This window comes from Hyperolius riggenbachi, chromosome 8 (genome assembly GCF_040937935.1).
Source record: "Hyperolius riggenbachi isolate aHypRig1 chromosome 8, aHypRig1.pri, whole genome shotgun sequence".
NCBI lineage: Eukaryota > Metazoa > Chordata > Amphibia > Anura > Hyperoliidae > Hyperolius > Hyperolius riggenbachi.
In genome coordinates, this window is record NC_090653.1 from 221,835,339 (window position 1) to 221,859,958 (window position 24,620).

General features: G+C 46.7%; 1 protein-coding gene across 3 annotated transcripts in view; it reads left to right on the forward strand.

Moving 5' to 3' along the window:
- The first annotated feature begins 3,681 nt into the window (after positions 1-3,681).
- GOLGA1 (golgin A1) overlaps positions 3,682-24,620 on the forward strand; it is a 91,505-nt gene continuing 70,566 nt past the window's right edge. For 2 of the 3 annotated variants that reach the window (XM_068248198.1, XM_068248197.1), the window contains exon 1: positions 3,682-3,789. The gene's annotated coding sequence lies outside the window, so the exon portion shown is untranslated. The remainder of the gene's footprint in view (positions 3,790-24,620) is intronic. The other variant, XM_068248195.1, reaches the window with a different exon arrangement.

Consider the following 24,620-nt stretch of genomic DNA (forward strand, 5'->3'; position numbering starts at 1 on the left):
GTTTAAATAACATCACCAATACTGATAGATGCTCATTCACAGAAACAAGAAAAATTAGGGGGTGGTCCCTACCCTTGTACGCTTACAATCTAGTGGGTAGTGGGTTGAGACACTGAGGGAGTAGACAAATGAGTTAACAGATGAGGCAGTGAGCTTTAAATTCTAGCTATAGCATACCATAAGCTTGTCTGAAAAGGTCTTGAAGGTTCGTTCTAAAATGTCCAGGCTTGGAGCATGACAGATAGGCTATGGTAGAGAGTTCCACAGGAAAGGTGTCACATATGAGAAGTCCTGGATGTGAGAGTACTTCATGAAAAGCGAAGGAGGATCCGCAAGCACAATATTCAGGTGTTTTTATAGCATTTTGTTACATCTTTTTGCATATATGTGATCACACTATAATGTTATTTAATAATGTCAATCATGAGATGTATTCTGTGACTTTAAGAGGTGTATGCTTTTTGCTGGTGGGGTGGGTGTGGAGTTTTGTCTCCCTCCCCCCTTCCGGCTATAAAGTCCCCACCTCTTTTCAGGAGCAACATGATTATGATTAAGGGTGAACCTTGAGCCCGATATGCGTTAGTCTTTCCTGTGGCCTTTTTGTGTTTTTTTATGTGGCTTTTTCAATAAAGAATACCAGCTTTTACTATTCCACTGTGCTTGCAGATCCTCCTTCACTTGTCGTTACCTATGGTTTGGCTCACCTGATCCTGCACCAGTGGGTAGTTATTTTTGGGGGGTTCCAGAGCGTTTAACCTTCTACCCACTGAGAGTACTTCATAGAGTACATTGCTTGATTTGTGTCGGTGCCCCCTTAATTCAGTAAAATGCCATTTTGGAATGGAGAGAAAGTGCACAGATGGGAAAAACATGCAACATCTCTCTCTGGGCTGGTGTACACTAAGAGCGGTTCTGAGCGTTTTAAAAAATGCTTGCAGGTTGAAAACCGCTTGGCTAATGTATTGCAATTGGACGGCAGACACAAACTCGGGTCCTGCAGCATTTTTGCAGATTTCTGAGGCGTTTATGTCTTAATGTAAAGTATAGGAATGTGGAAAGCCGCTCTGGAAAACGCTAGATCAGAGCGATTTTCCAAGCATTTTGTTACAGAAGCTGTTCAGTTACAGCTTTACTGTAACAAAATATAAAAAAATGCTACACCAAAATGCTCCAAAAACCGCTAAGCATGTTTAGAAAATCGCTCCAAACATGCCTAGAATCGCTCTGAAAAACTGCTTCAAAAACCACTAGCATTTGCGGATACGCTAGTGGTTTTTGGAGTACACTGGCCCTCTCTCTTTCTCCCCCTATGCTTATTTATCATCTCGCACACACCCTCCTTAGCTTACATGTAAAGTGAACCTGAAGTAACCTAAAATATGAGTGAGGCCAGGAACTCACTAGGAGCGATTTCTAATCGCTAGTGATTTGAAAAGGCTCTTGCTAATGTAATGCTATGGGGGACTTTTATAAAATCACATCGCTCAAGTGGGATCACACCCATAGCATTACATTAGCAAGAGTTTTCAAAACGCAAAATGCTCAGAAAATCGCTCCTAGTGGGTTTATGGCCTTGAATAGACATCTCACCAAGTGGGAAGGTTCTCGCTCCCATAGAGCTTTCACTATTCACCATCTCCTCGTTCCATCATTGTCCCCCATTCAAAATGTGTGATTTTTCGGAAGGCTTCAGAAGCACTGTTCATCTTCGGAAGTACTTGGGGACACATATATTTTGAATGCTGCCTAAGGAGGGATAAAGGGGTATTCGGCCTGCTAATCGAATAATCTTACCGGGGACATCGGTGGAACAAGGGAATGAAGATGGGACCAGCAAGGCTCTATTAGATCCAGAGCCTTCCCTCTTCTTATCTGAGTATCTAAGCCTTTTTTTAGGTCGCTTTCTTATCTGCCTACTACATCTCGTGCTGCTGGGGATATATCACCAATCCAGGCCCCTCTCCTAGTGAAGCAGGGATTTTCTGCGCCTGCTGCTAGACCGAGCAGCGGCGAAGCTTGGCGTGGATATAGCAGTAATGCTATAGTCCACGCCTCGCGCCCGGGGTAATTTGGGGATCCGGCTATTGCTGAATCCCAAATTACTTCTTCCTCCGAGTTCCAACGACTCAGAGGGGGAATAGTATTTAACACCCCCCTGAATTTGTGCGGCTACAGGGTGAGCTGTCCTTCAGCTCACTCTGCGCCGAAAAGCCCTGGTGCCAGGACGCCATGTACGCCTCTCCCAGACCTCTTACTTCTCTGATAATCTGGTCCATTTCCAATTCCTTTACCATCCTGGGCTTACTAAGGCATTGCTAATCACTTGATACTGTGTCGCAGGCCTGGAACCCACTTGGAGCGCTTTTCTGAGCGATTTGTGATTTGAAAAGCTCTTGCTAAGGTAATGCTATGGGTGTGATCCCACTTGAGCGATGTGATGTTATAAAAATCCCCCATAGCATTGCATTAGCAACAGCTTTTTCAAATCACTGGCGCTTAGAAAAGGCTTCTTGTGGGTTTGAGCCCTCAAGCTGCTTTCTCATATGGTGAAATTACATGCAGACACACCGATTTTGCAAAGGATAAAGTTCAAACTCCTAATGCCATCATACAACCCTCATGTCCTCTAGCCTTGTCACATCCAGGATTTCTCAAGAGTGTCACCTTTCATTCGGAACTCTTTCACGCAACTTGTCCATCATGCTACCAGCCTGGAAACCTTCAAACGCAACCCTCAGACAAGCTTATGATCTGTTGTAGGGCTGGGCCACACCAAGAGAGCTTCTGAGCACTTTTAAAAACGCTAGCGCTTTGAAAAGCGATTTGCTAATGTATTTGTATAGGATGGATCACACCAGAGCAATGTGATTTTTTTCGCAAACCTGCAGCATTTCTGAGGCGATTCAGCCTTGATGTTAACCCTCTGGGCGATACAATTGCATCGCCCAGGAGGGGGCGCAGCACTTTTTTTAAAAAATTTTAAATCATGTAGCGAGCCCTGGGCTCACTACATGATAGCCGCTGCGCAGCGGCATCCCCCCACCCACTCCGATTGCCTTCGGCGATCAGAGTAAGCAGGAAATCCCGTTCAGAACGGGTTTTCCTGCTGGGCTTCCCTGGTCGCCATGGCGACGGGGTGGGATGACGTCACCGACGTCGTGACGTCAGAGGGAGTCCCGATCCACCCCTCAGCGCTGCCTGGCACTGATAGGCAAGGCTGCGCAAGGAGTCTTGGGGGGGGGGGCTGCGCGGCACGACGGGTAGCGGCGGATCGGCGGCGATCGGAAGTTACACGCAGCTAGCAAAGTTGTGAAAATAATTTAATTCTAAAAATAAAGACATAAATTCCCAATAGAAGCAGAATCAATATGGAAGAGGAGTCAAAAGATGGATATAAGAAGAAGCAGCAGAGTCAGAACAAACACAGGAATAGACCTATGATTTCTCACAACGCAGGTGGCTGAGGATTCCAACGTTACAACTTATCAAATATTGATATCACTGTGGACTGTATACATACCAGGAAAAGTCATTGCATTGGCAAAAACTAAGCCTTCAGTACGCATGTGCAGAGTGCTGACACCACACATTTCCTTTAGCCAATCAGACTCACGAGTTACGTTTCGCCTGACCTCTCTGCTTTGCTCTCAGCCTGCCAATAGTATTCAGCCTCACCTGACCCAGGCGCTGCGGTGACGTCATCGGCCACATCCACCAGAGAGCGACAATTACCGGGGTCTGGCAGAGAACAAGATCTGTGAAAGACCGTTCCGGAGTTTTCCCGTGCTGGTACAAAATACACGTCTAAAGTGTTCCCCCTGTGTGTTGCCTTTATACTATGCGTTTCTTCTCATTCCTCCATACTGTGTGCTTCTCCTGCTCATCCTTCCATACTGTGTGCTTCTGCTCATCCTTCCATACTGTGTGCTTCTGCTCATCCTTCCATACTGTGTGCTTCTCCTGCTCATCCTTCCATACTGTGTGCATCCTCTCCTCATTATCCATACTGTGTGCTTCCTCTCCTCATCCCTCCGTACTGTGTGCCTATGCTCCCCATCCCTTAAAGTTTAATGCTGCTTCTCCCCTTCCCCTTTGCACCATGCTTTGCTTGTCCCCTTCCCTTTGCACTGTGCGCTGCTTGTCCCCTTCATTTTGCACTGCGCGCTGCTTCTCCCCTTTCTTTTGCACTGTGCGCTGCTTGTCCCCTTCCCTTTTCACTGCGCACTGCTTGTCCCCTTCCCTTTTCACTGCGCACTGCTTGTCCCCTTCCCTTTTCACTGCGCACTGCTTGTCCCCTTCCCTTTTCACTGCGCACTGCTTGTCCCCTTCATTTTGCACTGTGCGCTGCTTGTCCCCTTCCCTTTTCACTGCGCACTGCTTGTCCCCTTCCCTTTTCACTGCGCACTGCTTGTCCCCTTCATTTTGCACTGTGCGCTGCTTGTCCCCTTCCCTTTTCACTGCGCACTGCTTGTCCCCTTCCATTTTCACTGCGCACTGCTTGTCCCCTTCATTTTGCACTGCGCGCTGCTTGTCCCCTTCATTTTGCACTGCGTGCTGCTTGTCCCCTTCATTTTGCACTGCGTGCTGCTTGTCCCCTTCATTTTGCACTGCGCGCTGCTTGTCCCCTTCATTTTGCACTGTGCGCTGCTTCTCCCCTTCATTTTGCACTGTGCGCTGCTTCTCCCCTTTCTTTTGCACTGTGCGCTGCTTCTCCCCTTTCTTTTGCACTGTGCGTTGCTTCTCCCCTTTCTTTTGCACTGTGCGCTGCTTCTCCCCTTTCTTTTGCACTGTGCGCTGCTTCTCCCCTTTCTTTTGCACTGCGCGCTGCTTCTCCCCTTTCTTTTGCACTGCGCGCTGCTTCTCCCCTTTCTTTTGCACTGCGCGCTGCTTCTCCCCTTTCTTTTGCACTGCGCGCTGCTTCTCCCCTTTCTTTTGCACTGCGCGCAGCTTCTCCCCTTTCTTTTGCACTGCGCGCAGCTTCTCCCCTTTCTTTTGCACTGCGCGCTGCTTGTCCCTTTTCACTGCGCGCTGCTTGTCCCTTTCCCTTTTCACTGCGCGCTGCTTGTCCCCTTCCCTTTTCACTGCGCGCTGCTTGTCCCCTTCCCTTTTCACTGCGCGCTGCTTGTCCCCTTCCCTTTTCACTGCGCGCTGCTTGTCCCCTTCCCTTTTCACTGCGTGCTGCTTGTCCCCTTCCCTTTTCACTGTGTGCTGCTTGTCCCCTTCCCTTTTCACTGCGTGCTGCTTGTCCCCTTCCCTTTTCACTGCGCGCTGCTTGTCCCCTTCCCTTTGCAGTTTGCACTGCGCGCTGCTTGTCTCGAGAAGGGCAGGGAGTGGGTGTGTACGTGGTGTGCGCTCTGCAGTGGATGCATGCACGGTGGTGGGGGGTGTTGCAGTGGATTATTAAAAAAGAACGGGATTACTGGTTGCTACTAAAGGCCTGTCCACCCTCTCAATTTAAGTCATCTGAAATGTTCCTTCAACGATTTTTGGGCATGTTTCCTGGCATCTGCTGCCAACATGTTAGCATTTAGGCATGCTGGCAAATCATGCATGATAGTTGTTATTCTATACTTAAACTGGTAAACTAATCCCTGATTGTCCTGCCTCTTGCCTTTCCATATAACAGAACACACTGATGTTCAGAGAACTGAGTACTAGAAAAGGCCAACCTAAGCAATAACGAACAGTTGTTTTTTTGGATGATAATTATGACAGCTATGTACTGGCTTTATATTGGAGAAACAAAATATATTCTCAAAGAGTCTCACTAGTTGTGAAAAAATGTAGAAAAAACTTTATTAACCCATTCGCGTTCCGTCGTTTTCACTTGAGCAATGTTCACCTACCATTGATTAGCCTATAACTTTATCACTACTTATCACAATGAACTGATCTATAGCTTGTTTTTTCCGCCACCAATTAGGCTTTCTTTGGGGGGTACATTTTGCTAAGAGCCACTTTACTGTAAATGCATTTTAACAGGAAGAATAAGAAAAAATGCATTATTTCTCAGTTTTCAGCCATTATAGTTTTAAAATAATACATGCCTCCATAATTAAAACTGACATATTGTATTTGCCCATATGTCCCGGTTATTACACCGTTAAAATTATGTCCCTATCACAATGTATGGCGACAATATTTTATTTGGAAATAAAGGTGCATTTTTTTCCGTTTTGCATCTATCACTATTTACAAGTTTAAAATAAAAAAATATAGAAATATTTCATCTTTTACATTGATATTTAAAAAGTTTAGACCCTTAGTTAAATATTTACATGTTGTTGTTTTTTATTGTAATGGTTTTTTTGTGTTTTTTTTTGTTTATTAAACATTTTATTTGGTTATTTTTGGGAGAGTGGGATGTAAACCATAGTTTTTTAATGTAATTGTGTGTTGATTTTAATTTTCTTTACTTTTTGTTGTAGTTTTACTTTTTGGCCACAAGATGGCGGCCATGAGTTTGTTTACATATCATCACTCTAAGCGTAACACACGCTTAGAGTGACACATCGGGGAGGGAACAGCCAGAAAAGGCGCAGCTTCCGAGAGAAGCTGTCGCTTTTTCAGCGGGGGAGAGGAATCAGTGATCAGGCACCATAACCCGATTCACTGATTGCCTGGCTAACGAACCGCGGGCCGGGAGTGCGCGATAGCGCGCATGGTTCCTGGACGTGGTTTCTACGTCCAGGAACCAAAATAGGTTAATCATGTCACAAATTTTGGTGTGGACCTGCATGTCCATAGAGTCACACAGAAAACCAATTAAAATGAGGCTAAATACAAAAGGGGTCGACCCCATATTTGCATCTCGCATGCATGCTGAAAAGTCATGGCCATGACCTGCAGATGACGCTAAGGATATGTTAAAGGTGAGGCAATGTGTGTGATGATATATTGGGGTGATGATGATATGTACGGTAATATGCAGAACATAGCAGCCGTGGCGCTGCAGACGGCTGCCTCGGCACAAGGCTCCTGCTTTCACCTTAGTTTTTTTAGTTTATTCCTAGCTTACTAGTTTTTTTTTTTCCTTATTATTTTTTTATTTTTATTTTCCCCCAAATAGCTACACTAGTAGCGCAGGCCCATGCTCCTTTGTTTTAGCAGGGACCCACCTCACGCTCACCTGGGGAATTCAGTCCTGCCGTGAACAGGACCCCCGGCACACAGGCTCGCAGCCTGCCATCACTCCTCCTCACCGGACAGCCTCGCCGCAACCACAAGCTCCCCGCACTCCGGAGATCCGGTCCTCCACGGCAGCCAGAAGCCCCTCTCAGCAGCGGCAGCTACTTCCTCGACCGCGCATCCGCGCTGCCACCCACGTGGGGACCACGGGGGACCTCCGACACACCAGGCCTGCAGGCTCGCAGCCTGCTATCACTCCTCCTCACCCGGACAGCCTTGCCGCCACCACAAGCTGTGGACAAACGGAGAGCTGCTGCTCCCCGCACTCCGGAGATCCAGCCAGATCCAGCCAGAAGCCCTCCTCAGTAGCGGTAGCTACTTCTTCGGCCGCGCGCCCGCACGGCCACCCATGAGGGGACCACGTGGGGACCTACTTTCAGGGCAGCCCGATCAATCCACTGCCACTGCACTTTGAAGGAACCCGCCGCTGACTCCGACGAAAGAGCCGACACCTCACGCTGGGCCACCCACGAGGAGGAGCCGGCCGGCTGCTGCCGATCAGTCACCGCTCCTCACTGCTTGCCGCTGGATCCCCGCCACCCAGTAGCCTCTCCATACAGCTGCAGCCTCGCCACCCTGCCACAGCCTCTCCACTCAGCAGCTACAGCACGCACGCATGGGCTCTGGATCCGTATGCCACCTCGCTGGGGCCCACCACTCTGGCCCTCCCTCCATGCCAGGTGAGACTTGGGTGCTTTTTTTTAACCTGTGATGCTTCCACTCTTCATGACCCTTGCACTGGCACCCCCCTTGTCTCTGGCACTGCCGCTGTACTGTCCTATACTGCTGCACACTAGAGCCTGTTATTTCTGCCTATGCACCCAGCCCGCTATGACTTCTATGCTGTTGCTAAATGTTGGTCTGTACTGAACTGCTACATCCATCTGTGACACACTGCTAAACTATAGACTTTTTCGCACTGCCATACACATCTGTGCTGCACCGCTGAGGGATGGACTGTACTGCACTTTATTTTCATCTGTGTTGCACTGCTATATGATGGACTGTACTGCGCTGCCATATTGGTCTGCCTACTGAGTCTGTCTGTGTCTACTGTATAACCTGCATCGCACCACTGTATATACCTGGGTTGAACTGCTGGGAAGGTTGTACTGCTGGGAACGGTCTGTGTTGCGCTAATTTTTTAACAGGTGCTGTACTGCTTGAAATAGACTGTCGCAATTCTAGGCATGTATGTTTTCGCTGCTAGACACGGTATTGTACTGCTACTTTGTAGACTCCCACTGAGCCGACATGCATCCCACGAGGCACCCTCCACGTACCACCTACTCTAGGGCACAGCTCCTCACATGGGAACATGCTGCAGCCCTACATCCTGAGGACTGATTCCTGCCCGACTCCGTATGGAGCCACGTCCAGGAAATCACTGCCCCCGAGCCAGAACCCCGCGCAAGCCGGCGGCACAGAGGCTGCAGAGCAGGCGCTCGGGTGAGACTGAAGAGGAAAGGCCTGCGGTCAGCCATCCCGGCAGCCCTCCTTGCAAATGTCCGCTCCCTCCCAAACAAGTTGGACGAACTGAGACTCCTCGGTGACAAGCGTGAACTTGGCAACAACACCCCAATTCTTTGCTTTACAGAAACATGGCTCCATGACAACATCCCTGATAGCGCACTACATCTCCCAGGCTTCAGCCTTATCCGGGCAGACCGTGACAGCACCCTCTCGGGGAAAAAGAAAGGGGGAGGCATCTGTTTTTACATTAGCTCTGCTTGGTGCTCCAACTCCTCCGTACTTGCCAAAAAATGCACACCAGAGCTGGAGCTCCTTCTGGTAAATTGCAGGCCGGCATACTCACCCAGGGAGTTCTCCTCCTTTGTTCTCGTTGGTGTGTATATCCAACCTGATGCTGAGGTAAAAAATGCCCTGTGCGAACTCAGCGACACTGTCACGCAGTGGGAGACGGCCCTCCCTGACTCACTGTTCATCGTCATGGGTCATTTCAACAAGGCCAACTTCCGCCAGGAGCTACCCCGATTTCATCAGCATGTCACCTGCCCCACCAGGAATGCCAACACACTGGACCACTGCTACACGGTCTTGAAGGGGGCATACAAAGCCACCCCTTGGGCAGCACTAGGTTCATCGGACCACTGCCTCATACACCTGTTACCAACCTACAGGAGACGCCTGGAGACTTCGAAACCGGTCCTTAAATCCTCCAAAGTGTGGTCAAGCGAAGCTAAGCTACAACTTCAGGCCTGCTTCGACTGCACAGACTGGCAGACCCTGGAATCGCCAAACTTGGACGAATGGGCAGAAAATGTTACCTCATACATTAACTTCTGTGAGAATCACTGTATTCCAACGAAAACTTTTAAACTCTACCCTAACGACAAACCGTGGTTCTCAAAAAAACTACGGAAACTGCGCAGAAGCAAGGAGGACGCGCACAAGTCAGGCAACCGTGATGAATACAGAAGGGCAAGGAATGACCTGAACAGAGAACTGAAAGCTGCCAAGAAGAGCTATGCAGATAAACCTCTCCTCTAACGACTCACGAGCTGTGTGGAAAGGGCTCAAGGCCGCCACTAACTATAAGCCCCCCCCGCAGCATGCAACACCGAGCGCTGTGCTCGCCGAGAATCTCAGCGAATTTTACTGTAGATTTGAGAACCAGACTCCCCCAGAGCCACGAGGACCTCCACCCCTCCCTGCCTCTGAGACCCCGAGAACAAACTCGCCCCCTCCACCGGTGAACGAGGCTGATGTTCTGCAACACTTGTTAAGGCTAAATGTCAGGAAAGCCTCTGGCCCGGACGGTGTGTCACCAGCCTGCCTGAAAACCGGCGCTCGACAGCTCGCCCCTATTCTTTCCTCTATCTTCAACAAGTCCCTTCGGAGCGGTAAAGTCCCCGCTTGCTTTAAGAGGTCCACCATCATCCCTGTCCCCAAAAAGCAGGGTGTCGCCGACCTTAACAACTTCAGGCCCGTGGCACTTACATCAGTCATCATGAAGGTTCTTGAAAGTATGGTGCTCCCCCTCCTCAAGCTCGCCACTGAGGCCCTGCTGGATCAGCACCAGTTCGCATACAGAGCAAACAGGTCCACCGACGACGCCATCAATATCTGCCTGGAGCTTATCCATGAACACCTGGACAAACCCGGCACGTACGCCAGGATCCTCCTTCTGGACTTCAGCTCAGCGTTCAATACCATCAGCCCCAAAATACTTCAGGAGAACCTTGCCACACTCGGGGTCCACCCCACTCTGCGCCTGTGGATCATGGACTTCCTCACCAACAGATCCCAGGCCGTTAAGCTAGGCACCATCTCCTCTCAACCTCGGATTACAAATACAGGAGCACCTCAAGGGTGTGTCCTGTCGCCATTCCTGTTCTCCCTGTATACGAACGCCTGCAGATCCACAGCGGACTCCGTCAAAGTGATCAAATTTGCTGACGACACCACCATCGTCGGCCTCATCACCAAAAATGATGAGGAAGCGTACCGCCACCAGGTTGAGAGCATCTGCCACTGGTGCAGGGAGAACGGGCTGGTCCTAAACACGGCAAAGACTGTTGAGATGATTGTTGATTTTAGGAAGCACGCCAACCCCCCTCCTCCAATCCGTATTGATGACAAAGAAGTTGAAAGAGTTCCCTGTGTACGACTTCTGGGCACAATCATTTCCAACGACCTGAAATGGAAGGCAAACACCTCCACCACCCAGAGGAAAGCCCAGCAGAGGTTATTCTTTCTCCGCCAACTGAAGAAGTTCGGTATGTCCCCAAAACTTCTGACCAACTTCTACTCCGCTACGATTGAATCTGTCCTCTGCTCTTCCATCCTAGTCTGGTATGCCAGCTCCTCCGCTAGCGACAGACACAAATTACAGAGAGTCATCAGATCAGCAGAGAGAATCATTGGTAAACCGCTACCTGCTCTGGACCTCCTCTACCACTCAAGGCTGCGCTCCAGAGCTTTGAGGATTGCAAATGACCCCTCACACCCAGGAAACCGGTTATTCAGCCAGCTCCCTTTGGGCCGGAGGTATCGGTCCATCTACGCCAGGACCACCAGACAAAGAAACAGCTTCTTCCCCTCAGCTGTGAACTCACTGAACTCTCTCCACGCACTCCCCACTATAACGTGATTTTGTAATTATAGAAGAATTGCGCGTTTTTTTCGATTGTATGCTTTCTCTGTATGTAATGTGTGATATAGTGTTGTTGATCCTTCTTATGTTTTCTGTGTGCCCTATCCTGCTTTCTCTGTATGTAAATGTGTGATATAGTGTTGTTGATCCTTCTGATGTATTCTGTGTGCCCTATACTACTTGCATCCTGTACGTGCCAAAACCAATTCCGGGCACGACCCAGTCGTGCTTGGCGAAAATAAAGATTCTGATTCTGATATCTGGTAGAAGACCTATTTTTCATCTGCTGTGTATCTTTCAGAGGTGTATGTATGCCAGTCTGCCAGCGGGCTTCATGTGAGTTCCTGTATGTAAATGTAAATTAACTCTGCATTCGTTGTCCAGCAGGGGAAGCTACCATTGTCTGCTTCTAATTACGAAACACTTAATCAGACAGTTGCTTTGAAGCCTATACAGGTGATAGGACCCTTTAGTCTGACTACTGTCTCATATGTATACTTTGCTTTGTCACCTGTAACCTCCCAGCAAGGAAAGAGGTCATTAGATAAAGCCCCTCTTTTGTCCTGCATCCTGCAAAGGGGTTGCATTGCTTTGAACTTTGTGTATATATAAACAAGCCAATATACCTGAGTCTGGGAACTTCAAGGGGCTAACAGGAAACTCTGGAATTTACATATGACAGCCTGCTGGAATGTTGAAAGCCTTGCTCAAAGTTGTCACCAATGTGTTTGTCACCTGTAACTTGAAGTAGGGAAGTCTTTGATGTGTGTAAATATAAAATGGAGAGATGGGAAATGTCTGAAAAAGTTAATTAAAAATAGTTCCTCCCCTTCCCCAATGAAGTTGAAGCCTCCAGGCATATCTCCCAGTATAAAAGGCAGGGCCAGATACCTAAAAATTATCTTCTCCTGAGAGTAGCACATCGCTAGAGATGATCCCGATCGAATCGGAAAATTCATGTCCCTCCATGGTTACACATTTACGTTGGTAAAAGTTCAATTTCCGTTTATTCACGTTTTATTTCTAAGCAAATTGTCTTGTGTATCTTTGTAACTTTTATTTTGTAATTTTTACTTTGTTTTTGTAAATCTTTTGTATATGTTATTGTCTGCATTGTTCCACTCTTTTCTGGAATATTAAATCGTTATTTAATAAGTTTGACTTCTGCTGTACTAAGCCAACGCTCACAGCCTAGAGAGACTGCAGTGTAACTTGCGTTACAAGATTCAGGGCCTGATTGTGCCTTGCTACTGTACGATTATACTGTGTGTGTGTGAGCGTGGCTTTCCCGTACTTGGCATAAAGCGCAAAGCTGACCCGAATACGAAAACGCGGACTGCGTGTAGATCACTCGACAGCAGAGTGAAAATCGCTGAAGTGTCTAGAGGCAGCTAGCGGTGGCAGTGAGAAGTGTTCTGAGTGGTCACAGCCTTGTGTCAGCTCGACTAAGGCTGCTTCCCCTCTCGATCTGGTCAAACCCGCAGTCGGGAACCGTATCTGCAGGCTTGCCGCGGGGCCGGTTCCTGACAATGTGCTATAAGTCAGCTTGGTTGCAGAAAGGACATGCAGCAAGCGCTAAACTTCCTCCTATACGCTATGTCCATAGGGGCGCTGAGTCCGGTGTGGGTTCCTCAAGGGTTAAAGATATTCAGTGCTGTGCGATACTAAGTAGTGCGTACAAAGCGTCTCATCCAGCAGCCGGTTTGTCAGCCCACGATTCGCCGAAATGTACATATGGGGTCGACCCCCTTTTGTATCTAGCTTTACTTTAAATGGTTTTATGTGTGACTCTATGGACATGCGGGTCAACGCCAACATTTGTTACATGATTAATTAAGGTTTTTTTTGGTTTTTTTTTAAGGTTTTTTTTTTTTTTTCACAACTAGTGAGGCTCTTTGTGAATAACTTTTGTTTCTTCAATATAAGTTTATAAACTTGTTCAATTTAGCCCCACCCCTATATTGTGTGGCAGTTGAGACGCAGGTGCGTCCCTATCACTTCATTTTTTGTAGAATCGCCCAAGGAGTGTGCAATCATTTATCAAAATACCCATGTACTGGCCTAAGGTTCGCTTTATAGAGCATACGTTGCATCAGCATTTCCATTGCCGCCAAGATCTTGTGCTGTTGCTTAAAATTGCATCTCATCTGTTGCTGCACAAAATGCTCTGCTGTATGCATTTCTGTTCCATTGAAATTGCAAAGGATCTGTGTGGTAACAGACTTGTAATGAAAGGTAAAGTTCAGTGTAAGGCCTGGAACCCACTACAAATCCCAATCACTTTTAATGAGCGTTTTGTAAGCGGTTTCATGAGCGTTTTCTGGTGATTTTGGTAGCGATTTTAGAAAGTGTGAGCTGATTGTATAGCGATTTTGCGATTAGCGGTTTTAATTCTGATTGGTCCTTTCAATGTTTCATAATTTTATTTACAGTTTGCATTAATTTAAAATCGCACTCAAATCACTATGTGTATGTAACGATTCATGAGCGATTACGCCAGCGTTTATATACTTTGCAGAAAACGCTAACGCCACCAAAATGCTGCATGTCCTGCAATAGCGATTTTGCTAATCATAATTGCTCCATTACCATAAGCTGAGCATTTAGGGAAATCGCTAGCATTTTGAATCGCTCCCTAAAAAAATCTCTCTAGTGGGTTCCAGCCCTCAAGTGAGCCATGAAGGATGACTATATGTTGATCACTTATCCCGGAAAATTGGGAATTGTTCATTATTTCTTTTCAGTTCGCAGACTTGAGTGTGTAAGGAGTACCTTGATCTTCCTCTGCTTTGTACTTCATGATCTAAATTGTTTATAGTTTTATAAAGCTGAGAACATTATTCATGACTACAGAGTCCATTATAACTGATTATGCACCTCTCCATGACATACTATCCTATTATTAAGCCACCCCTGTGCTCTGCATCTGAGATTACTTGTCAGTTCGATGTGTTTGGTTTCCTCCCTTAGTTTTGCTAGATTTAACCCATTAACAAAGACTTGCTAGACATTCTTGCTTTGTTACTTTCTAGCCTTGCTGACTTACAGCATTTATACACTGGGCTTATGTAAGGATTATAGAAGCTCGATCTGTTAACTAACTATACAAAATATTGGGGTGTGTGCATTAAACTTCATTCAGCAGAATTACATGTGTAAAGTTTTACTGCATGAGGAGTAGAGTGCATTGCATATAATATATTGTTTTCTGCTCTACTTATCGTGCAGTAAGACTTTATGCTTGTAATTCTGCTTAATGCAGTTTATTGCATACACCTTATTTTGTGTTATTAATGTGGCTAAATGGTGTACAAGCCTTCTAAAGACAAAATCCTTCACACATTCCTAATCCTCTGATTAGCTATACTTTAAAACCGAGCTGCCCAGACTTTGTTTATTTTTTCTCCTTAGCATGTGAGTTACTTAAAAATTACACATTGAAAATAATCTACCAGGTAGAATCTACAGATGCTAGCCACAGCTATAGAACATGCACAGTGGCATTCCCTCATTGATTACCACAAACTGCCAGTCAATCAGATGCAAATCATAGAGTTCTACTCAGTAAGCAGTGCATGACCAAATAGTTACAATATCATGCTCGGTATCGGGTATAGCACATAATGCATGTACATTTATGGCTCCCCACCCCAGCTTGTTGCGTTAACCCCCTTGGCGATATGATTCTTTCTGGATTTTAGGGTCTAAAAGTGGTACAATTTGTTTTGCACCCTTTCAGACCCTAAAACCTGGAAACAATCACGCTGCCAGGGAGATCTGCAGCAGTTTTACAATAACTCACCTCTCTGGCTCCAGCGCTGCAGTTATGCTTCCATCCTCCAGGTGACACTGCAACTCTGAAGTGAAATTGCCAGCTGTCGTCATGACAACAGCCGGCGATCTCACCAGGAGGAAGTAGAGACCCGGAGGATGGAAGAAGAATGGCGTCCGACGTCGAGAACCCTGGGAGGTATGTAGAAACGCTCCCACTGCACACATTACTCTGCATAGAGCCTCCGGCAGCTACCCCAAGTAGAGGTCGGGGATTACTGATCTGAGCTGCGGATTTCCGCTGCGACCCTAGCTTGGGATCACCGCCAAGTAGGTTAAGCTCACCCAAGTCAAAGAGACAGAGTATGACATGTACATCACTCAGACAGGCTGTATGCGATCTACCCAGAAGTCCTTCGCAATCTACCTAATTGGCACCCCTGCTTTAAAGGATGCATCCAAGCAACTGGAAAAAAAAAGATCCACTTACCTGGGGCTTCCTCCAGTCTGTGGCAGCCGTCGTGTGCCCTTGCCGCAGCTCCAGTGGCTCCCGGTCTTCTCCGCTGGCGCAGGTGCAGTACCGTCCTGATGACGTCGGAGAGACCAAGTGACCCGCGCGGTGGAGCGCAGAAGAAGCCAACGCGGAACTCAACCTGGCGAGGTCGGCTGCGCCGGCGGAGAAGACCGGGAGCCACTGGAGCTGCGGCGGGGGCACAGGACGGCTGCCACGGGCTGGAGGAAGCCCCGGGTAAGTAGATCTTTTTTTGTTTTCAGTTGCTTGGATCACTCTTTATTGCATAAAAAAAAACTTGATCACTTAAAATGACACTGAAGCAAAAAACTTATGATATAATGAATTGTATGTATAGTACGGATAATTCATAGAACATTAGTAGCAAAGAAATGAGTCTCATATTTATTTTCAATTATATAGATTTTTTTTTATAACATTGTGTTATTCTGTTATATTTGCAGTTTACAAACCACAGTCTATTTTAAACTATAAAACAAAGCAGTGCTAATGACCCTTTGAACGTCCTTACAGTAAAATCGTATCTGAAGCTGTCTCTCACTCTTTCTTTAATGTATAAGTGCTTCAGAAAACAGGACTGTCTTTGACCCAAGTTGGGTTCGAAGAGCTCAGAGAAGCTCAGATAACAACTGGAAAACAATATGAGGCTATTTTCTTCGCTCTTAATGTTATATTTCTTAGCTATACTACACATACAATTCATTATATCATGCGTTATTTTGCTTCAGTGTCACTCTAAACAGTTAGTTTAAACTGACTATGTATATATGTACCCTGGGAAACAATGGAATTTGTGTGCGTCTTTGAAGATTTGACAGTCACCCAAGCTTTCAAAAAAGTCAATAGTGTTGAGCCAACTAGAGCGCTTGCAATTTTGAAAATCACAAATGCAGAACTGCAGCATCCTGTGAGCGTTTTGACTCCAATACATAGTATATGAGTTACCGTAATTGCTGGAAAATGCAGCACAAATCGCCTACAAAACGCTGACACTAGCGATTGCACTTCGTGATTTCTAGTGTGCCCCTGGCCTTAGGCTGATTTTCCACTAGAAAACGCAAAATCTTCTTGTGATGCGATCCCTTGCCCTCTATTTCCACTACCCACCGTTGCAACACTATCCATCCTGTACGAACACAAATGCGCAAAAACCGCGCAAGAAGCTGATTGCGCTTCGGGAAAAATAAAAACGCACTAGTGGAAAAAGAGCACGGTGATTTACATGTTATTACGATACTCTTGCGACCAGCAAAATGCAACTAGTGGAAAAGGGTCCTTAGGGCTGCTTCACACTGCAAGCGCTTCTGAGCACTTCTCTAATAGCCTGTGGTTCAAAAAGCACTTTACTAACGTAACCCTATGATGGGGATTCTCCCTGCAGCATTTATATTTTTTGGAGCATTTCAGCTTGAAGAAAGGTGCAAAATCGTACATGCTTTCAGGCCCCATTCACACTTGAGCGTTTTGCTGGCGATTTTGGCAAAACGCTCAAACGCTAGCGCTTTTTAAAGTGCTAGGGTAATAAAAGTCTATGGGCCTGTTCTCATTTGGGTGATTTGCGCAAATCGTCCAAAAATGCTAAACGCAAACGCATAGCCTGCACCATTTTCAGGCGATTTCCCGGCGATCCTGTTTTAGTGCTATAGAAGCGCAAAAAAAGCGATCGCTAAAAAATCGGCAGGTGTGAATGGTGTTTTTTTTTTTTTTGCGTTAATGCCAAAAAACGCCAGAGAAAAACGCTAGCAAAATCGCTAGCGTTTTGCGATCAGCAAGTGTGAATGGGCCCTCAAAATTCGTTCTAAAAATAGGATTGGAAAATTGTAGTCACAGTTGCTAAGTTTTGGAGTGTGAACTAAGCCACTCTGAACTAATCGTTAACAATTTTAATGAGATGGCAAAGTTGCTCTGGAAACCTCCTCATAGGATCTCATTGCACTAGCACTTTGCCAATAGTTGGTGTATGGCAAGCAGCAGTGTTCTCCCCAGGCCTAATTAGGTGGGCGGGCCGCCCGGGTGATTTGAAACCCCGCCCGGCTGCCAAACCCTCGGTGCTGTTTAATTAAATGCAGGAAGGAGTGCTCCATTGCTGTCAATCAGCGCTCGATAGCGAAAACAGTCGTTGAACAGCACTCCTCTGTCATTCACTGGCTGGGCGGGTTGTAGGTGGTGCTATCGGCGGGGAGGGGCCTCGGCGGCTCGGCATTGCGAGCAATGGAGCTTCTATCCAACCCCTCGCTGACTGGGCGGGTTGTAGGTGGGGCCTCGGAGGCTCGGCATTGTGAGCAATGGAGCTTCTATCCAGCCCCTCGCTGACTGGGCGGGTTGTAGGTGGTGCTATCGGCGTGGAGGGGGAGGCGGGTAGCTGAACGATTATCGCGATCAGAGCCGATATTCAGATCGACGCTACTGCCTGCTCCGCTCTCAGCCTCCTCCTCTGTAAATTCTAATTTCATTCGGCGCCGCGGCCGGAGAAGAAATAGCTGTGCCGGTGGATGGGGGCGGGTCCCACCTCTCAGGCTCATTGCGGCCAATCAAGCTTTCTAAAAAGTTCGCGCGGAGTACAAGTCGGGATGGAGACTCCGCCTTCCACATGCCCGATAGACATTGAGCGCATAACAAGGGGGATGTTCCCCACTCCTCCTGATCCTGGTGGTACTGATCTGCCTGGCCGTCCGGAGCGCTGCGGGTGAGGGAAAGTGGCTGCCTGTACCCATGCTGAATATATAAGTACATACTACATTCACAGAGCAGCGGTCCTTTTCTGTGATGATTGGAGATTGGGGAGATGGAATGGTGCGGGGATCGGTAAAGGCAGAAGATTGGGGTAGTAAAGGTATCGGTGACAACAGAGGATTTGAATAGTGCAATGATCAGTGACAGCAGAGGCTATATATAGTGCAGGGATCAGTGAAGGCAGAGGATTGGAATACTGCTGGGAATCGGTGAAGGCAGAGGAATGGGATAGTGCAAGGATAGAGTGAAGGCAGAGGATTGGGATAATGCAGGGATCGGTGACAGCAAAGGATAGCGGTAGTGTAGGGATCAGTGAAGGCAGAGTCTAGGGATAGTGTGGGGATAGGGTGAAGGCAGAGGATTGGGATAGTCCTGGCTAACCTGTACTGTGGCACCTATACACTAGCTAACCTGTACTGTATCACCTTGACTGGCTAACCTGTAGTATGGCACCCATACTAGCTAATCTGTACTGCGGCACCACCCCACTAGCATGACTATCTACCCCACTAGCCACCGGCCTGGCCACCTACCCACCCACTCACCCCACTAGCCACCAGCCTATCTACCCACCCACCCCTCTAGCCACCAGCCTGACTCACCTACTCACCCACCCACTAGCGTGAGCACCTACCCACCCATCCCACTAGCCTGACCACCTACCCACCCACCCAGTAGCCTTACCACCGACTCACCCATCCCACTAGCCCCCAACCTAACCACCGACCCAGTCCCCAGCCTGACCTACTTACCCACACACCCCACTTAGGTGTAACTTTCCCTTTACACCCAGCATGACCTTAGGGCCCTTTTCCACTAGCTTCGATTTGCTTTAGAAAGCGGATCGCAGCAGTTTTTCTGACCACAATGAGCACCACAATAACATGTTAATCGCAGTGCTCATTTTCCACTAGCATGTGTCACTTTATCCGAATCAGAATTGGTGGCCGATCATGCTCTGTTCCCAGTAGCTACACGGTGCAATCACGGATAGTGGAAATTATAGGTTGCGTGATCGCAGCCCGATTGCGATCACACTTCCTAGTGGAAAAGGGCCCTTACTTCCCCACCCGGCTACTTTTTCATGCCACCCGGCTGAAAAAAAAATTCTGGGGAGAACATGAAGCACATAGCAAGTGACGTTGGTGTTGTGAACCAACCTTTTGTCGTGAATTGTGTCCACCTTTTTCCTTCCTTACCTGGTTACTTTTATTGGCCAGCTGTTCCCATTTGCAGTCATGATGTGGGTGGTAGGATTATTGGACACTGGTTTAGTGACCATAAAGACTACATTCAAAAAGCAACAAGTAAAAAGAAAGTGAAAAACATTTTACTGGATGCACTCTTTCAATTAGGAAGTAGTAACATAACAATAGCACCTGCGACCCTCGCTATCATTGGGGGGGGGGGATTGGGCTGTAGGGGCCCACTCCTCTTTCCTCTCCCCACCCACATGCACAGTAGTGCAGGGAGTGATGTAATGTTTACCTGCCCCAGCACTGCAGGTCTCCTCCATACTTCACAGTCGCACACTCTCTGCTCCCGATATATGACTGATGCAAGTCACGTGCTCAGGAGCCAAAGCATGGCAGCAGAGAGCGTGCAGCTATGAAGGAGAAATGCAGTTCTGGAGCAGGTAAATGGTACAGAGGAACTACTTACTATGATTGGCAACTAGTTCAAACCAAATTACTGCCACTACTTCATCAAAATGTTTTCAAAGCAAGCTGTGATCAAGAAAAGTTTGATACTTAAGTATTTGGGAGCCTCTGTGCAGGATCCTCTTCTAGCTTGTGGCCAGATGCCAATCCGAGTACAAGGTTCTCCATGCTGGGCATGTACGAGAAAGGTCCGCACATGCCTAGTAGAATGAAGCCCCCGTGCACGGAGCAAAATTTATAGAGCTAAGTATTTTTTTGTTCTTTTAGGCCTCTTTCACAGTGGGACGGTGCGTTTGATGCAAAGTTAAAGTCATACAACATGCCCCTAAGGCAGCGCATGTAGGTTATAAAATCGGACGTTATTTTGTACTACGTTATGTGTCTCTTGGTGTGCCGTTTTCGTTGCATACTGATGGAACAAAAACGGCGCATGCGTTACATTAACAAAAAACCATTGCTGAGCATGTGCAACACGCATAACGCAGCAAATGTATTGCTAAACGCACAGCATGCAGCACTTTCTAAATATTGCTACACGTTACACACAACGCAACGTGTGCACTGTGAATGTCGCACAGACTTTGCATTGCTGTGCGTTAGTCTGCGTTGGAACATTTTCTAACGTACGACTTTAACATCGCACTGTGAAAGAGGCCTTACTTCGGGTATGCGTTCAGTCAAGCTACAGGTACCACTTAGAGCAGCCCAGGTGCTGGGACTGAGTCGCCCATCTGACTTGGCCCTGGTGATGCTGATTCATTGTCAGTGAACAGGCAGGTGAAACAAGCTGCATACATAGTTATTTGGGTTGAAAAAAGACATACGTCCATCGAGTTCAACAATACATGGATGTTCAGTTTGTTAGTCTGTGAATCACTAGGCTGGCAGTATGAATTCCTTTGCCTGTTAGATTGCTGATGTATTTTTGTGAGTGTTTGCTGGAAGTTCACTTAAACTTGTCATTGTTGTCTATTTCTCCATGTTTCTTTTGATTAACGTTCTCGGCATGAATTATATATTTCTAGTGCAAAGCTTTAGGAATCCCTGTAAAAGAGCAGAACAAATAAAGTCACCTTTAGCATTTAGAGCCCTGTCACCTTATACTTTGTAGTTCTGCAAGATCAGATGACAGTCCAGCTTTTTATAAGGCATTGCAGTCAGGCCATAGATCTGGTATGACCTAGCTGAGAACCAAGATCTTCTCAACAGGTACCGTAGTATGTGGACCCAAGGAAGCGCTTCTGCGTCATGTACTTGATTCATTTTTACACTTAAAGAGGAACTCCAGTGAAAATAACATAATGAACAAAGGTAGTTAATTTTTACAAAAAATATGTATAAATGATTTAGTGTTTGCACATTGTAAAATCTTTGAGGATGTAGGAACTTGGGTGAATTAGAACTTTATAACTTTTACTAGTGACCTTAGCCCATTTAAAAACGGGCTAGGTCTGTCACCACTGCCCGTCATGCAATCCCGCCCACCCCTTCTGGCCCCGTCCTCCCTCAGCTCTCCTCAGTGTCTCTGCGTCCCTCCCTGCACATGTGCAGTGCAAAAAAGCACTGACACAGGGACATAGCGGACGCAGAGACACAGGGATATTCTATAAAGAGATGGGAGTAATGGCAGTTCATGTGGGGCACTGCATAATACCGTATTTATATTATTCGGGCACACGTTTTTACGCTATATAATGAGAATGTGGATCTTTTTACGATTGATGAGGCGTACATGCTTTTATGCGGATGTTGTAGGCGCGTTGGTGATTGGATGCGTACTTTTGTACAGGTGTGACGCGTCTCTAGTCTTTTGGCGGACATCGTCGGCAGTGTGGCGTTTGGCCTGGGTCATGCGTACTTTTTTACATATCTGTGTGGTTTTAAGGCGGACGTTGTCGCTATGCAATAGGGTTGGCTGTGTAGCCCATGATATGTCAGTCTCCTCCCTCTACACCGAGGTTTATGTATTCAGGACAGTTTTATTTTGATTTTGGGCAGCTAGGTATCTAGTCTGTCAGATTTAAATGGCTACATGTTGGCAAACTGTTCCATGAAATAGTCTAAACCTGTTTTAGTGATATTTCACTTTATTCACTCATTTGCTTATATCCACACTTCTGATTGGTGGATCTCACACATGAATATGTTAAGTGTAAGTCTTCCATCAGGTCCTCCAGAGACCTATAAAAGGAGATGTGATTTGTGATGTGTTGTCAGACTCTGCAATGATTTGAGAAAGAAGGGTCGAAATACCTGTTTTTACTGATGTCATTTTTATCAAGAGTTATAAATAAAGAAACTTGAACTTTTGATGGTGCGAACCTTCAGTGATTCTTGAAGATTCCCTGTGACTCCAGGGATGGTCTCAGCACATCTGACCCATTAGTGCAGCAACGTTGGTTAACCTGATTTACATTCTGACATTTATCATATGGTGGCATTTTTACTGCTGGCAGGTGATGTCAGTGGAAGTAGCTGCTGCTTGCTTGTTTGGCAGTTAGAAACAGCTGTTATTTCCCACACTGCAACAAGGCTCCCGCAGTGTGATGTCGGCACCATGGTCCTGACATTACACTGTGGGAGGAGTTTCAAACACAATATCAGCCATACAGAGCTCCCTGATGAACCGTTTGAGAAGAGGAAAAGATGTCTCATGGGAAAGGATTTATCAGCTACTGATTGGTACGAAGCTCAATCCTTGGCCACGGTTTCTCTGAGGTGCTCATACATCTAGCGATGTATGGGCAAATTGACCAAGAAACGGATTTCTATCTGTTCGGAGAGAGGTCTGTTGGCTGCCCATACACTGCAGACCAGTTCCCGATTGATTTTTAAGCATGAAATCGATCCAGAATTGGCCTTGTGATGCAGCCGATTCCGTCCGTCAGCCGCCCACAAATGTTAATGTCGTCCCCTTCAGTGCCTGTGCATTGTAAATCTCCCCTGTCCATCTGCACCAATTCCCTGTCTCCTCCACTGTCCCCCCCGGAGCGCATTGCCACACAGAGCATCAAAACATTGTGGCGAGTATGTAACAACACCTATATACATGCACCAGGCGGCACTTGGTGGAGACAGTGGAGGAGAGTTGGAGCAGCTGGAACAGGTGAGATTACTATACACAGGCATCAGGAGGAACATTTTACATTTGGGGGGACAGGGATTCGCCAGTAATCGAGATATCGCACATCGCCATGCACCTAATCTACCACGTTGGACTCAGATTTTCCAGCTTGATACATCGATAGGGCATGCTTGTTTCAGCACCGATTTCTCATCCGATTCTGTAAAGTTGTTAAATCAAATGGTCGTTTGGGCCACGAAATCGCTAGGTGTACCTTTAGTCTCCTTTTACACTATGCATGTTGCAATACCCAAAAGTTGCATTGAGCGTTAAAAGTGTGATGTGACGCAAACAGTATGTTGAAAGTATGCTTCACTGCCATTGAAAATGCACGCATTGCTCGGTAAAAACGCTGCACATTATTCCCACAGAACCCGCCACACACCGCTGAGGCACCAATCTGAATGTTCAATTGAGATACAAATGCATTGCGTCGAGATGCGATTGTATTGCCTGTTGTGAAGAAACACAATGGACACTGTGTGAAAGGATGAAACAACGCCAAGTGGCACAGGGAAATTTAGGGGCACCATGCGCCGATATAGGCCGTAATGTGAATTATGGCTATAGCGGCCCACAGGCAGTACTTTGGGCACCATCAAAAGGTGGAGCCCAAATTACTTTAAAAAATGGTGTAATAGCTGGCACCTGAATTACGTCTTTCCCGAGTCAATGGCGGCCTGGAGGGGGAATAACAATCAATGCCATTGGGACTTTTGCAGGAGCAGGGTGAGCCATTTTTGGCTTCACCCTGCGCCCAAATTTTATGGTGCCATTTTTGCATTTATTTGTGAAAGGAACTTAAAGGCATTCGGAAATCCATTTCTTATGCGTGAAAACATGAATGCTTGCTTATAACTAATCAAAAGACATGTATTTCAAGTATGAGGGACTTTCGCAGTGAATGAACATATATTTGGGTTTACAGCACCAGTAATAAATGTTATTGGGTGGCGTACTGGATAGCACTCTTGCCTGGTCGTGCTAAGGTGTCCCTGGCCAGGACAATATTTACATGGAGTTTGTATCCTCCATGTCAAATTCCAATTCCTTCCACATCCCCAAAACCTACTGTGAAGTTAATCTCTCACCCAAATCCATATGGCTCTCACTTCAGTTTTCCTTCAAGCGGGCCAGCCATTACCTTCCTGATGATTTTGATTGGCCTGGTTTCGAGCGTAATAGAATTTGTGTGACTTTTTTATGCAAACTGCAATTATTTGATCATCTTTGGGAAACCGTAGTCAAACATTAATTGCAATAAAGTGATATCACTAGTAGGATACTCTTTATGATATAAAGTACCCAGCAAGCTCCTGATGAACCAGAACTCCCAGGACTGTGTAGGGGGCTAGAAGAGACTGAAAAGCCCTCTTACTAAGATGATATGAAAAACAGAAGTTTACCTCCTTAAAACAGAAGGTATTTATTCAGGTTTGAATGAGCTTGCTGGGTACTTTGTAAACTCTGGGTGTTTCAAGTCCCATAGAGCCA